Source organism: Molossus molossus, unplaced genomic scaffold, assembly GCF_014108415.1.
Source record: "Molossus molossus isolate mMolMol1 unplaced genomic scaffold, mMolMol1.p scaffold_m16_p_16, whole genome shotgun sequence".
Lineage (NCBI taxonomy): Eukaryota > Metazoa > Chordata > Mammalia > Chiroptera > Molossidae > Molossus > Molossus molossus.
Window position 1 is genome coordinate 62,401,960 of NW_023425351.1, and position 16,179 is coordinate 62,418,138.

The 16,179-nt window shown below is 52.0% G+C and overlaps 1 protein-coding gene across 1 annotated transcript in view; it reads left to right on the plus strand.

The window, feature by feature from the left end:
• Window positions 1-844: 844 nt before the first annotated feature.
• ZHX2 (zinc fingers and homeoboxes 2) overlaps window positions 845-16,179 on the plus strand; it is a 143,289-nt gene continuing 127,954 nt past the window's right edge. The window contains exon 1 of the mRNA XM_036263945.1: window positions 845-1,034. The gene's annotated coding sequence lies outside the window, so the exon portion shown is untranslated. The remainder of the gene's footprint in view (window positions 1,035-16,179) is intronic.

The following is a 16,179-nucleotide window of genomic DNA, read 5'->3' on the forward strand; positions in this document are numbered from 1 at the left end:
AGGAAATCTCGAATCTCCCCAACAAAAGTCACCTAATTTCAAGTCGTTATATAAACTGGAGGCTTTAGCCTCCCTACCCTAACTAAGCCCTCTCATTACTATTCCAGGAGTAAAATGTGTCTCGCTTTTTTTTTTTTTTTTTAATGTTTTCCCCCCTCCCTGAACCCAAAGACGAGAGAAGGCGCGGGCAGCGCCCCGGGCGCTTGGCGGCCCCACCCTCGCGCTGCCCCTCCGCTGCCCCTCGCGCTGCGGGAGGGACGCGGGGTCCCCGGGTGCCGCGGGCTTAGGGCGAGCACCGCGCCCCACGATCCTTCAGTCTGCCACTCCACGTGGTCGGGATCAACAGTTTGTTGAGCTCATCAGTGACACCTTGAACTTTTCATAAAGAATATGAGTATTGCACCGGGAGGGTTCGTTCAGCCGCCGCGTCGGGTCGTGCTTAATATTCAATGATCTCGCTCGCGCCTCCTCCTCCTCCCCTCGCAGAAATTCCACTGACTCCGTTACTGGGCTCTGACTTTTAAGTTAATTTACTGCCCCCCCCCCACCTTGGCTAGGACCCAGCGCCTCTAGGGCTAGCGTCTCCCCCCAACACCCCAGTTTCCGCATGAAAATGATATTTCGCCGGCGTCTCGGGAGGGGGCTGAATTTCACTTTGTAACTTTCTGCGGAACCCGAGCCCGGGTGGCAGCTCGGGTGGTGGTATCGTATGCAAATACGCATGCTGACGTTACAGATCATGTGGGTTTTGGCGTAGATTCCCCACTGATCGAGACATTTTTTTTCCCCTTTTTTTTTTCCTTCTTTTTTTTTTTTTCTTTTAAAAATTTTGGCCACTGTTCTCCGTACGAGGGCTTTTTCTGTCTGTCCGTCTGGCGGGCTGGCTTTCCCCCTCTTTCCCACGGAGCCCGAGCCGGGCGCCCGGTGGGGAGTGGGGAGTGGGTGGGGGCAGCCAGCAGAGTTCCATTTTGGAACGCCCGTGCCGCGTCTCCGCGTTCCCAGCCCGGGTCCCCGCGTTCCCAGCCCCGGCACAGGTAAGAAACTTCGCCTCGGCGCCCTGCAGCCCCCGCCCGGCGCCGCCAGCCCCGAGCCCCGCACGCCCGGCGCCGGCCACTCCAGCCCAACTTTCCCACCGCCGCCGCCGCCGCCGCCGCGGCTCCCGAAAATGTGTTGTTAATGGGACTTGGCCAGGTTCGTGATCGGAAGGGGGGTGCGGACAGGGGGGGTGCAGGCTCTTTTTTGCGGGTGAGAGGAGATAAGAAGATCCGGGGTGGGGGAGAGATTATTTTTAAGAGTTTTGATTACAAGTTTGGATAAATGGGAGCCAGCCCGAGAGGAGGAGGAGGAGGAAAAACATGTCTACGTTTCCCTATGTCGACATAAGCCACAAAAAAATATGGCGTCCGCTTTCGACAGGGCGTTACGTAGACCCGACTCTGTTTTTATTTATTTATTTATTTCGTGGCCGGCTCCCTTCCTTCTTGGCCCAACTGCGGCGCTTTGTGCAAACGGGGCAGGTCCCGCGGGGACTCCAGCGGGACGTGGCCCCGTCTCGGCGGGTTTGGGCAGGCGGGGGGCTGCGTGTGTTGCTCCCCTCCCTCCCCCGCTCTCCCCTCTTCTCCCCTCGCCTGGTGACGATTCGCCGTAATGTGGTGGCAGGAAGCATGACGCCGTGGGTTGAGGCTGCCTCTGCTCTCTCGTCGCTCCTGGTGGCTGCAGGCAGCGGGCGCGCGGCGCAGGCGGGCGCCCGAGCTACCTGCCGCGGGCAGGGCCAGAGCGCGGCGCTGTCCCCACGCCCCGCTCAGGTGCCGGGGCGCCCGCGTGGGGAGGGGCTGTGGAGACCGCGGGGTCCCCGGCCGGGCTGTCCGCCGCAGGCTGGCCCACGCCCGCAGCACGCCTCTGCCAGCCCCAGCCCACGTTCGTCCCCGGAACGGCAGCTGGCGCTCTGCGTCTGCCCCACGAGAGGTTAATCTTTGTTGGTGTGGCAGCTTCTTTGTGGCTTTCTCAGGACTTGGTAGCCTCGCCTTTGCAAACTTGCCCTTTCCCCAGCCGCTTTGCAGGAGGCTGCAGAGACGAAGATGGGCGGAAAGTTGGAAAGCAGTGAGCATCACAGGATGGTCCCCTTGGCCTCGTAGCTGTGCAGTGCTCCGAGGCAGAGGAGGCGCGGAGGAGGGTGGTTTGTTCGTCTGGGGAGAAAACTTGGGGGAAGCCAAGTTGTGATTTGCTCAGACTTCCTCCTGATTGATGGGCTGCCAAGCCAGTGGGGGTCTCTGCCTTCAGCTGTTTTGCGCTGGTCTTTTGTTTGTCCGGGCGGTGGGGAGGAGGTAGGTGGGGAAATAATGACTCTCTCTGAACCCTTCCCATTTGAAAGAGTGGATGCTCAGCTTGCGTCCCAGGATCACTGTCTTTTCAGGCCTGAGAGTTCTTCCCCTACCTGATCTCTTGATGATCACCTTCTCTCTCCAAGGTAGCATCTCCCCAGGTCTGAGTCAGGCCTTGTTGGGCAGGATTTGGGAGGCAAGAATCCCTCCCCTTCATCCTTTGGCTCACTCAGACCTCCTACAATTACCCTCTTAAAACACACAGAGATACAGAAATACAGGTACATTCACAGCCCTTTATAGAGAGCAGAAATTAATGCCTGGTAAAGTGAAGGGAGCGAGGTCCTGAGAGCTCTTCAAGATTTCAAACAGTGACTTTCTATCTAGGCGGGCTCTGAGTTGAAGCAGTTCAGTCCCAGGGCAGTAATGTCAAAAAGCATTTGGATGACAACCAAGTGGAATAAATAGCTTGTAAAATGGCATGTTTAATAGTAAAAATAAATTAATGGAGCTGTCAAGTGCTTGAATGGGTCTAACATAAGGGCTTGATTTAAGTTTAAAGGGAAAGTTATAGAAAGCTGTATACACGTCTTCTTTTAAGGCCAAGGGGGAAACATTCTACAAGTAAGAGTGAAATGTGTCACTGACAATAACTGGACCTGTGAACTGTGGGAACGTCATTGCTGTTTACAAGCTCTGCTCCTTGATTGTTCTCTTGTGCACCGTACCTTCTAGCCAAGTTTCGCGTTAACTGAGGGCCCACCTGAAGTTAACAGCTAGTTCTTAAGGCGAAAATTCAGTGGCCAAGCTTTGAAGGTAAATCAGATACAGTAAGTCCTCACTTGACCTCGTCAATAGGTTTGTGGCAACTTCGACTTTAATCGAAATGACTTCTAAGGAAACCAATTTGACCCTAGGCTGATTGACATAAAGAGGTAAGTGCTGACAGCCTATTTGTGATCACAAAACCCTCATCAAATTTCTAAATAAGGACCCAAAGTACTTCTAATATTAAACATAGAAATAAATGTGAGCTCTACATTCATTTAAGAAAGACTAGTAAAAATAAGGAAAATAATGCAACTCACCTATTCCAGTTCAGGGTCCCAGGTGGCTGTAGCCTGTCCTGGCAGCTCGGGGTGTTAAGGAGCAAACCCACCCTTTTCATCCCAGGCCACACACTCAGACTGGCACAATTTAGACACACCAGTTCTCCCAACATGCACATCTCTGGGATGGGGGGGGGGGCTCATAAAGATGCATGCTCCACACAGACAGTGGCCCGGGCTGGGAATTGATTTTTTTTTTCTTTTTTTACTCATCAACACTATAACGAAGTGACATCATTCGAGCACCTGCTGTATATTAAATAATCCCATTTAAAGGAAAAGATCAAAATGACATAGCTGTTTGTTGGCACTTAAGAATGCATTGCATCTTGACATGCCCCCGGTGGGGCTGGAAGGTGACTCCACCCCAAGTGTCTCATCCACATCAGGGCCACATGATTCGGGGGGATGTTGGGAATTTGACAGAAAGAATAATGACAGTGTTTGATAACTGTTGCTGACACTTACTGTTGCAGTATGCCTGGCACAGTGCTGTATATTGTACCCGCTTGATCATTCCATTCTCACTGTAACCCTATGAGATCAGTACTGTTGTTACCCCCAGTTTACAGCTGAAGAAACTGAGGCTCAGAGAGGTGAAGAAATTTGCCCAAAGCTGCACAGGAAAAAAGCAGCATTTGGAGACTGGCCTTACCTTTGTGCTTTGAACACTCCATTATGGCAGCTCCTTGGGGATGGGAAGACCTAGTTACAATGAAAGGTGCAGGCAGGAAAGAGGGAGCAGTGACCACTGCCCTGTGGTCCAGACTCAAGGGAATCTTCCTGAGTTTCATTCCATTGTTCACTTATTTACCAACTATGTGTTGATGTCTTTGTCCCTTCAGCAACTATAATATTCCTCACACTAATAAGAGCCTGGAGTCATTAAGCATTTTTATATGCCAGGAGCCATTTTAAGTATGATTAGACTGTTTTGTCTTTGTGGCAGTTCTGTGAGATAAGTACTCTCATTCTCTCCTTTTCATAGATGAGGAAGCCAAGACACAGGGAGGTTGTCTAACTTAGGGCCCAAGACCGAACAGCTAGTAAGTGGGGCGCCACGTGCCCCTCGCGTCCCAGTGCGGTGCACTGCCGCGCACATGGGGTGCTGGTGAGACGGAACCCCCCACTCCCAGGAACTGGAGCAGACCGGCAAGGGGACGCTCATCAGGCCACGCCCAGCAGGATGACATAAGTGCTGTAACTGCGAAAAGTAACTACCTGGAAGCACAATAGAGGGCGCGATTATTCAGCTGGGAGGGAGAGAACCATGGGGGAGAGCTGAGGGTGGTCGCATCTGAGCTGACCCATGAATGAGGAGGAATCGTGTCCGGAGGTGTATCAGACATCGCTGCTTTCAGTTGCTGGCAACACACACCCTGACCACCACTGCCTTCACCAGATGGGGGCTCTTTTGTGTCAGACAACAAGAAGGGTGGGTGGAACAAGGCCTCAGCTGTGGCAATGGGAGCCCAGGCTCTGCCTCTCCACTCTGCCATCCTGAGAGTGTAGACCATTGGCCCCAGGTCTGTGGCCTCCTGGTGGGAAGGTGGCTGCTGTATCTCCAGGCCCCACATCTGCATTCCAGGAAAGAGAAAGTAGGATGAGTGAGGCACAAAGAGTGTTTCTCTAGTATGGCTGTACTGTTGTGTGCGGGAAGGAACACGTCTCTGAGGGACTTCTGTCCTTAGCTCACTGACCACAACTTAGCTCACTGCTGTGCGGTCTCCCAAACCCACCAGGGAGGGGCAAATATTTTTAGTTAGACACTTTGCTGCCATGAACAAATAGGGGTTCAACCTGTAAGGTGGAGGGAGTGAATGAACAGCTGTTGAGTTGCCAGATAAAGTGTGTGTGACCTAAGATGAGAAGGAAAGGCATTCAAGAGGAAAACTGCACCCTGGGACCTGTGTGTATTCTGGGGAGTGGAGAGGGGATGCAGGGAAAGTTGGGGGTACTGGGGAGCCATGGCAGGTTGCTGAGGAGGGAGTGTCATGTGTTTTAGGAAGGGGAGACTGATAGCAGTGTGTCTTGTGGGGACAAATCAGATTGGTTCTTATTTGAACTAAAATGAGTTCTGGAAGGTTTCAGACCAGGGTACCAGTTCTGCCTCGAGGCAAAAAGAAGACAGCACATAACAAGAAAGTAAGGGATGATGGGAAGGTTTTCTCTTAGGTCCTGCCAATAAGAATCCAAAATTAACCCGATGTTAGTCAGCCATTACCAGGAGGTAACTAGCTCTCCTTTCGTAATCATTCAGTCAGTGGGACTGAAAACCTTAGACGTTCTCCTGACTCCCGGGCTCCTGAGCCCCACCTGCCACTCCACCACTCTTGAGCACAATGACCTTGGTCATGACTCCTACCTTTGCCTCAGATGCAGGGTCTCAGAGGCACCGCCATTAGGTTTCCCACGCTGGATCCCTCCAGCAAGAACCCGTATCCCTGATTCTCTGCTCAATGGATCCGCTTTATGACTTTGGGCTACTACTTCTTTAAACCTCAGTTTCCTCACCCCTCAGAAATGGAGATCATTCTAGTAGCTCGCTGCCTTATGGGTTGTTGTGAAGCTCGAGAAGACATTTATAGAAGGGCTTAGCAAACACCTAACACACAGATTGTGCTCATAAATGTTACCTGTTATCACCATCACCACCACGTCATCACTGCCACCTCTAGCATGTGACTTTATGGTAACATCCTGGAGGTGCCAAGTAATTAACATGCGTGGATTTTACCCCTGATTCCGAGAGCCAGACTGTCCCCATCTCATTGCCATTCTCCTGCGTCCTCCGCCACGCGCACAGGCTCTCTCCTGGACCGTCGCCGGGAGACCCTGTGCTGTGTCATGGTCAAATCCAAACAGTTCGGAAAGGATGCTTGGCTGTGACTTCTGCCTGTGGTAGACAGACAAATGGACATTGTTCTTCGTATTGACAAGCTAGTTTCATTTTTAACTGCAAGAGAAAATTCCCTCCCCATTCCCTTCCTCCACCCTTCTCTGAGGCACCCACCCTACATCGAACAGGTTGTGATTTTAAGAACATCCACCCACAGTCTGTTTCCTGTTCTTAAGCTTGTCGTCATGCACTGAAGAGGGTTGACGAGCAAGGGTGTGAGTGCGTGTGTGCACGTGTATGTTTGTAACAGACCCCCAAGGGAAAAACAGTCCTGGCAACAGCAAAGCACTTTCTCCCCAAACTTTGAAATGGAATAGAGACCAGGGCCAGAACCCCTTTTCTCGCTGACACCTGTCTTTACCCCCAGGTGGACAATCTACCTGTGAAAAGCCCCAATTCGCACATCTGTCTCCCTCTTTCTGCGCCACCTCCAGTCCCCTAGTACCAGAAGCGCTTACTGGAGATTAAATCTTATTACACACAGTGTTGCTGCGATGGTGTTTAACACCTAGAATCTGCAGTGAATGAAATGCTTGTGCTATTGATCTGTGGGGGGTCGATATTAAGGAGTGTGACCCAGGCATTCACTTTGGTGTACGAGGTCTGTGGTATGTTGTAGGGGTGCAGAGGCCTGGTTTGGGGGTGGGAAGGTGGGATGTCCATGCTGGGTTCACCTTCCTGGGTTTAAAGCCATGTGGGGTTTCCTTTGCAGGGGAAAACCAGCTGAAGCCTGGGAACCATTTGCTGTCATGTTCAGTGTGGGGAGTGAATTCATGTATCCCCGGGCCTTCAGAGAGTGGCCGAATGGAGTTACTTCCTTTAGGAGAGAAGCCTCCCTGTGGGGGCCCAGGACAGACCGTGGGAGAGAAAGGGGTCTGCTGTCCAGGGGTGGAGAGGGTGGGAGAGGTGAGTGGAATTCCTGGACTACAGGTTCTCGTTGGCCGGGTTAGATGCCTGCAGCTGCAGCTTCTGGGCTCGAAAACAGCTGCAGACAACGGAGGAAACCAGGAGTCTAAATTAAGGAGGAGCGCATGCAGGCATGCATGGGCTGTGCAGACGTGACGGTTTAAGTCAGTGTTGCAGAAAGAGTCAAGAAAAGCACTGCTCACAGGGGCTGACATTTGTGCTCCCCATGGCCGTCTTGACCGCCCCCCAGCCTTGTCCACTCTGGCTGGTGAGACAGAGCTCCCTACACACACAGACACACCGCAAAAACACAGTATTTGTCATCTTAAGAACAGCAACAGCTCCCCAAAACTGAATACCTACTACAGTAGTCCCCCCTTATCCACAGAGAATGCATTCCAGGACCCCCAGGAGATACCTGAAACCGCGGATAGCAGAGAACCCTACACCTGCTGTTTCTTCTCCTATACGTACATACCTGTGATAAAGTTTAATTTCTAACTCAGGCACAGGAAGAGGTTACCAACAATAACCAACAATAAAATGGAACAATTATAACTAGACTGTAACAAAAGTTATGTGAATATGGCATGATTAGGTACAATAAGGGTGACTTGGTACCGGACGGTGGATCTGATAACTGAGTAAGGAGCGGGGAGCTATGCAGTGTGGATTCGCTGGACAGAGGATGGTTCTCATCCGGGGCAAGACGCGCGGGACCGCAGGAGCTCTTCATCATCATCTACTCAGACAGCACGCGATTTAAAACTCCTGAGCTGCCCTGGCCGGCTTGGCTCAGCTGTTGGAGCGTTGGCCCGCGGACCCTAGAGTCCCGGGTTTGATTCCGCTCAAGGGCATGTACCTGGCTGCAGTTCGGTCCCCGGCCCTGGTCGGGGTCATGTGGGAGGCAACCGATCAATGTGCCTCTCTCACATGGATGTTTCTCTCTCTCTCTCTCCCTCACACTCTATCTGGAGATAGATGGGAAAATATCCTCAGGTGAGGACTAAAACAAAAAAACTGATGAACTGCTTATTTCTAGAATGCTCTATTTGATATTTCTGGACCACAGTTGACTGTGGGTAACTGAAATGGCAAAAAGCGAAACCTTAGAAAAGGGGGGACTTCTCTGTGTACTGGGCACTCTGCTAAACACCTTCCCTTCACTGTGTCCTTCTGGCCAACCGTGAGCAGTGCTCAGAGAGCAGGGATAGAGCCCATTTTAAAGACAAGAAGTCAGGGTTCAGAGAGGTTAGGTATGTGCTTAAGGTCACAGACAGAAGGTAGCCGAGTCAGCATGCAAACTCAGATCACTCTGACTCCAAAGCTCTTATTCGTCACCGGGTCTCTCTGAAGTCTTCTGGTGGCCAGCCCACCCCAGCCTGCAAGGAAGGGCGGGGAGAAGGGACAGTTTTAGAACGGGCTTCTGGACAGTCTGATTGCTTTTCTACTAAAGCGGTGTGAGGTGTGCGCGCGTGTGCACACCTGTGTGCGTGTGTTCGTATGTGACTTGAGTCAAAACAGGAGAGAATTCCAAATCTGTGCCTGCTCTCCTTAGCACCCCCGCCCCAAGACAGCTCTGAAGCCTTTGTGGGTGTCTCTAACAGAACTTTCCCAGGGGGCACTGCACCTCTCCACCCTCTCCTTGGCTCAGCGGAGAAGGAATCCCAGTGGGCTGCAGACTGCGAAGTTGGAGACGGAGGAGAATCTGGGTGCGCTTTCAGGATGCTCAGCAGCCTTGCCAGCCAATGGGGAGAGGGGGTGCAGGGAGCAGGCCTTGGGAGGGTGGAGAATGGCTGTGTTGCTGTTTTGATACAATAACAGAGGATCATTGTAATTGGGAGCCCATGAATCATAACAGGTCTGCCTATGGCTCTCTCCAGCTGTAGAGCCATTTAGTTAAATAGCACACAGAAAACCCCTTTCAGCTGATATTACTTCCCCGCTGTTCTTAAACTATAAGACTGAGTTGAGTCACTCTAACGAAAAAGTCATCTCGGGCTCTCCCGTCCCTGTGTGTACCCAGAATCCCCGTGCAATCTTCCTGGCCTGGGGAGGAGGGTATTTAAGAATCGTCTCCATTCGCACTTGCCTTTTTGGAAACAGCCCCTTTAAGATATTTGCACACAGCTTGGGCAGAGCTGGATGTCATAGCCAAGTTGTTTATGGTGGGTGGTGGCCCAGAGGGGGCAGGGAGAGGCCAGGATATCAGTGCTGGCGGGAATGGGGATTGTCCTTGCTTTTGGGACGGGGGTGCAGAATGGAGTGGAGACATGGACTGACAGCTAGAAGCTGGAAAAAGGGACTGCCCCTTGGCCCAGACATTGGGGGGGGGGGGCGCTGATGGCAGCTGCAGGCCAGGAGAGAGCACAGGCCCTGGGGTTGCGTGTCCAGTAGAATGGCCCGTTCCTTTCCTTCGGGGACAGTGTGTTACAGATTGACTCTGAGCACTGTGACTTCTCCCTGCGCCACACAGCCCAGGACAGCTGGAAGAGTCCCGTCGTGTTTAAAAGCAAGGGGTCTCGGGCACACAGAACCACCGTGGAGATGGCCTGGGACCAGTCCCTGGGTCAGTGGTCGACATTCCAAAGACTGAGGGCTGAAATTGGATGCAGCCTGCCTTCTGCACTTTTAGAAATGGGATTGTGGGTCTCCTGGTACGAAGTCTAATGTCTTCTGAACTCCTCGGAGAGGGACGTCAGGGGAATAAGAATAATAGCAACTCGGTGCACCAGTAGGATCAAGGAATGTTCTAGCTGGAAGCAACTTTAGGGGTCACCCACCCAGTTTGGGGAAACTGAGGCCCAGAGAGATAAAGGAATTTACCCAAGGTTATGGCAGAGTATTGCTTTTCCTCTTCTGTACAGTCCAGCTTGAGGCCTCTGTTTCCTTGTGCCTTCCCTGACCAGCCAGCTCCCTCCCAGTACCTTCCCTTCCCCCTTCTTTTCTTCTGTCCAGTCACTGAGCACCCGCCAGAGGAGGCAAACGGTGTCCCTGCCCTCAGGAAGGCCACAGTCACTTGGCGTTTAGCAACAACTGCAATGAGCATCCTCGCTAACTCTCAGTGACGTCATAGGCACAAGGCTGAGCGCATTTTTGTGGGTTAGTTCATGACACTTCTAAGAGATGTGGGGACTCTGCCATCCCCCGTAACAGACGAGGAAGCACAGAGTAGAGAAGTCCCTTGTCCAAGGTTTCTGGAAACCCGACAGTCTTACACTACACTAGCCCCTCCTGCCCTCCATGCACCTGTGGCTCCGGGGCTGTGGCTCCTCCCCCATGGAGTAGGACTAGGCCGAGCCACCAGCCAGCACCAGGGATAACAGCAAGAATGGGCGTGCAGTCAGGGCTTGACAAAGGGCTTCCTCATGCATAGGTTTTGCTTTTTCCAATGTACTGAATGTCAACTGCGCGTAGGCCCCACACACCCTCACACCGTGGCCCAGGTCCTTTGTACAGCAACCTGCCGAGCAGAGAGTGAGGGCAGGGCCTGAGCTCCCGCATCCTGCCGTGGAACCCAGCACCGGAGCGATTCTCTCCACTTCAGGCAGGCTGCAGCCAGAAGTAGCTAATGGGGAGTCGCACGTGGGCAGACGGGTTACTGAGGGACACAAAATCACCAGTGACTGTGCAGGTGAGTTTCCCCAAAGTCCCCTAAACATAAAGGAACACTGAGGCACTGTAGGCAACTTTTGATAGAGCAGCAGATATTTATATAAGCATAACAAGAAGTACCAAGTATGATGTGTAGGGAACTAACTGTGCCAGACAAGTGTGGCATAGTACTAGCAGCCCCATTTTAAAAATTAGCTTGAGGAGTCATTTACATACTTTAAAATTCACCCATTTAAAGTGTACAATTCATTGGCTTCTACTGTATTTACAGAGCTGTGCAACTGTCACCACCATCTGATTTCAGAACTTTCCCATCACCTCCAAAGGAAATTCTGGGCCCGTTATTAGTAGTCACTTTCCATCCACCTATTCAAGCTCCTGTCCCCAGCCCTAGGCAACCACTGGTCTACCTTCTGTCTCTATAGATGTGCTTTTACTGGACATTTCATATAGGAGGCATTATATACCACGTGGTCTTTCATGTTTGACCTCTTTCGCTTAGTGTAATGTTTTGGAGGTTCATCCGTGTTGTAGCATGAACCTGTATTATTTGTATGGCTATGATGTACCACATGTGTTTGTCTGCTAGGGCTGCTATAGCAAATTACCAGAGACTGCGTGGCTTAAACAAAATTATTTTCTCACAGTTCTGGAGGCTGAAAGTCCAAGATCCAGGTGTCAGCAGGTTTGATCTGTGCTGTGGCCTCTCTTCTTGGCTTACCGATGACCACCATCTCTCTCTGTCCTCCCGTGGTCCTTTCTCTGCACACCCATCCCTGGTGTCTCTGTCCAAATTTCTTCCTTTTATGAAGACACCAGTCAGATTGGATCAGGGCCCATCCAACAGCTTCATTTGAACTTGATCACATCTTGAAAGACCTTCTTTCCAAACACAGTTACATTCTGAGGTGCCAGGGTCAGGGCTTCTCTATGAGAATGGGCGAGAAGGGCACAATTCAGCCCCTAACACCACATTTGCTCACCCATTCACCAGTCGACCACTGGGTTCCTTCTACATTTTGGCCGTTGTAATGAGGCTGCAGCGAACATTTGTGCACAATCTTCGCATGGACATGCTTTCATTTCCCTTGAGAAGACATCGAGGAGTGGAATTTCTGGGTCACGCGGTGCCTCTGCGCGTCACTCTTGGCGGAATCGCCAAACTGTTCTCCAAAGCGGTGGCACCATTTCGCTTTCCCACCGGCAGTGTGAGGATCCGACTTCTCCACAGCCTCACGCAGGTCACAGGTGGGGAAACTGAGGCGGGGTGGGGAAGGTCAGTCACAGGACTGCGGAACAGAGGAGCAGCATCCCCCACACGTCAGCCTGACCAGCCCCCTGCCCAGGGCCGGACGAGGGCGGAGCACACGATGGCGGCCTCGCTCTCAGGCTGTCACAGCCGGCACCCGGGAGGGAGTGTCTCCTCGAATTCTGTGTGTGCCTGCCTCTCCCTTGTCCTGGCCATCATCCTGCCCCTTGTGTGTCTGAGCTCAGTGTTTGAGGGGAGAGGGAGAGGACACAAAGATGACCAAGCCCCTGCTCCTGCCCTGGAGGTGCAGCTCCACAGCTAGCCTGGCGGGACTGGGAGGCAGACCACCTGCTCCTAGGGTGGCTGGCTGCAAAGTGCAGGGGATGATGCCCACGAGAGACTTGGCATAGCTCCTGGCACTTAGGCAATGCCCTAGAAATGCCACTGGAACTCTTGCGTTGTCATGAACACCTGTCTGCTGAGGGGCTTCCTCGGAGTCACTGCAGTTTCAGGGACATCCTTAAGCTGTGGATCCATGACTAGGAGCCTCACCCCCACCCCACGGAAGGCGCCACCACCCAGTGACCAGGAAGAGGGCCGGGGCAAAGGCAGCTGGCCGCCCAGGCTGGCCGCGGGCGGACTTGCCGAGTCTGTCTTGGGAGCCGTGGGGCGTCCGCAGAGCCCAGCGCCGGCTTCACGCCAGCTCTGCTAGTTCCAGGGCCGGGGCGCAGTCCCTGTGCTCCCAGAGGCGAGAACACCCCTGATGGGTCATACCGTGGGGTCCAGGTGAGCCAGGGAAGGGCTGCTTCGAGTCCTTTCTGCGAATGAGCAGTCTCCTGGTTCTCAGCTGGAAGACGGGCGCTGTGGAGGCCTTGATTGTAATCAGATCAGCCTGCTGGCCTGTCAGGGCTGGGAGGGATGCCCTGATTGATCTTGGTAGATGTGGGGAGTCAGCTTCAAGATGTCTGGATACAGAAGATGTGTCAGTTACCAAAACCATGATAGAAATGATGCCGCTTTCTTGCTCAGCTCCGCCCAAGGCCGTAGGGATTCTGCACGTGGCTGAAATGGACCCCGCTCTCTTAGTGACGAGCTTAGGGGTCCTGCTGCCGGGGAAGGCAGCTGGGTGTTAGCGCCACAGGGACAAAAGGTGTTAAGACCTCCTGGCCGGTGCCCTCCCCTGTCCTGTGCACACGCCATGCTCGGCACACACCTGCTGGCACACCCAAACACGGCTGTAGGGTCACCGTGTGTCTCAGAAACCTGCCCGGGGTGCTGTCCTCAGAGGTCACGCGCGCTGGCGCCATGTCACCATCTCAGGCTTGCTGGCAACTGGCTTTCCGCTTTGAGTCCCATCCCCATCCCCACCCTCTGCCACCTGAACACCTCGCTCCGGCTGAGTGGTTGCTCGATAAATACTTGTTTAATTGAGGAGTAGAATTAAACAAAAGAGAGAATGTGTGTGTGTTGAAAGAGGAGGGGGAAGTCACGCTGGGCCTAACTACCCAAAAGTGAACAGACTCTTCCAGAGTTGATTTTTTTTTGCATGTTTTTTCCCCTCAAAAAAGAGGAAGTGTTATTGGAAGGAATGCATATCATGGCATCTGTTACCATTCCCTCCCGCCTCAACTCCGCTGACAGGTGGTTTAACACATCACATCTGACCACGACTCGTTCCTCTCCTAAAAACCTCCCCTGGTCACAGGTCGCCCAGGAGTCACAAACCCCAACGGGCTTTGCAGGTAGCTTGATAGGGTGAGGGGGCCAACTGCACAGTAGGAAGTAGTAGGCAATACGTCCAAGTCAAAAGCATATGCCCAGTCTGAGGCATTCAAAGTCAGTTTTCAAATGGCCCACTGAGCATGTTCAAAATGAATGTCTCTCAAGTGATTGGATGGTTAAATGAAGGAGTAAATTCACCAGAGCCTGTTTGGGGACCTGCGCTCCAGGTCAGCGCAAGTTAGGGAAGTACCGGTGGCTGCTCACTGCTGCCCCTGGTGGCAGGTACTTGCGCCGCCACCTGGACCCTTGTGTACCAGGAAGTAGTCAGGGAAACTTCCGGTCGCAGGCTGGCTCTGTTCCAGGTTCAGGGTCTCTTAGCCAATCCACCTGCCTCACTGGCCCAGCCCTCCTGGCATCCTCTGACATTGGCCACTGTGTGCAGCCTGGGTCCACTTCCTCCCTCCCACTGGGCTTGACCCTTTGTCTCCACCTTCCTGTCTGGCACCTAGTGCAATATCACAGGTGTTGTAGCTGGGTCTTATTACTGCTTCCCAACTTAAGATTTCTTTTGGCTGAGTCTGAACTCGAGACCAAACTCTAAAGATGGTAGGGAGGAAGGAAACACACAGATTGAATGCCTGCTGTGTGCCAACCATTGCACCAAGCACGTCATATACTTTTCCTTGTTTTATTTTATTTACTTCTCCCAGCAACCCTGCGTGGTAGAAATCTTCATACCCATTTTACATATGAGGAAACGGAGGCTTCAAGAAATTCACTTGCCTGAGTTACACAGTAAATGGCGGAGCTGGGATTGAAAGCCAGGTCTGAGTGGCATCAGAGCCCAGGTGCATGCCACACCCCAGTGCTGGAGTGTGGGTCAAGGGTATGAAGGGTCTGTGTTAAGTTCCTAAGCCAGAGGGGCACAGGGACACTGGCTCTGCATTCCCCTTTAGAGTTCGAGGTTTTGCATGTGAACGGCCACACGACTAGACTTCGTCCCAGGAGCATCGTAACCCTTTCCCTTAGAAGGTGCTTCTTGGCACTAATACGGTTTCTCATGCAGTTTTGTCCTCTTGCAGTTTGTCATCAATTTATTCCCCCCTCTGGGGAGGGAAGGGGAAAAAAAATATGTGTCGTGAGAGAGATGGCCAAATGTACTAAATCTTAATAATCTTTCTAGGCCATCTTGTGTAATAGGAAAAAATAGTCTCCTTGAGATTTCAGTGGTGTGTGTGTGTTCTAAGTAATAGAGAATAACTGACCGTTCCGTGACAAACACCCAAGCACCCAAGCACCCTCTGGAACAGGCACTGAGTGAGACCCATGTGTGGTCAGGTGAGGCTCAGCTATGATGAGCGACACGTAAACCAATGTCCCAGTGGTTTAACAAAGCCAGGTTTGTTACGAAGTGCCCTGAAGGACATCAGCATTGCAAGATAGCTTTCTTCCAAGCTATGACTTAGGGATCCAGGCAGCCTACATGTGGTTGCCACTTTGTTTGAAACAATTTCAGGTTGCTGGGGCAGAGGAACGAAAATGGAAGGGTCACATACACACTCTGTAAAGGCGTCACTTCTGCTCACTATTGGAAGGAGCCTGGAAAACACGGGGAAGCACGTGACTGTTTGGTGGGTAGCACATGTCTCTATCCAGTGAAGCCCTGGACTGGTCATGCTACTTCAGCGAGTCATTGTTCCTCTCAGGCTCCCTGAGTGTCCATGAGCAAGAAGTACTGTTGACAAAGCCCAGCCCTGTTTGGAACTTCCTGACACTTAGTCCAGTGCCATTTGGAGCTCTCAGGACAGTATTCAGTCGTCCCACCCAATGGTATATAGAGGATCGGTCCTGATGATCTGAAATACCACCAAACATTAAAAATGAATTTTTCCTGCAGCATCTTACCTTTCGTTGTTTTTTAAATTAATTTATTTTTGTTACAGATGTTTCTCCTTTTTCCCCTACTGATACCACCTCCCTCCTTCCCTGCCCTGTCCCCAGCTTTGTTGTTCATGTCCATTGTTCATGCATACATGCATATAAGTTCTATGGTTTATCTCTCTCCCCCACCCCCTCTTCTGGGGATTGTCAGTCTGTACCCCACTTCCACGTCTCTGAGACTACCCCCTTCCTCAGACTGTTATGTTCATTATATTCCACAAATAAATGAGATCATGTGATATTTGTCTTTCTCTGCTTGGCTTGTTTCGCTTAGGATAGTACGCTCCAGGTCCCTCCATGTTGTCTCAAAGGATAAGAGATCTTTCTTTCTTACCGCTGCATAGTACTCCATTGTGTATATGTACCACTGCTTTTTTATCCATTTGTCTACTGATGGACATTTGGGCTGTTTCCACA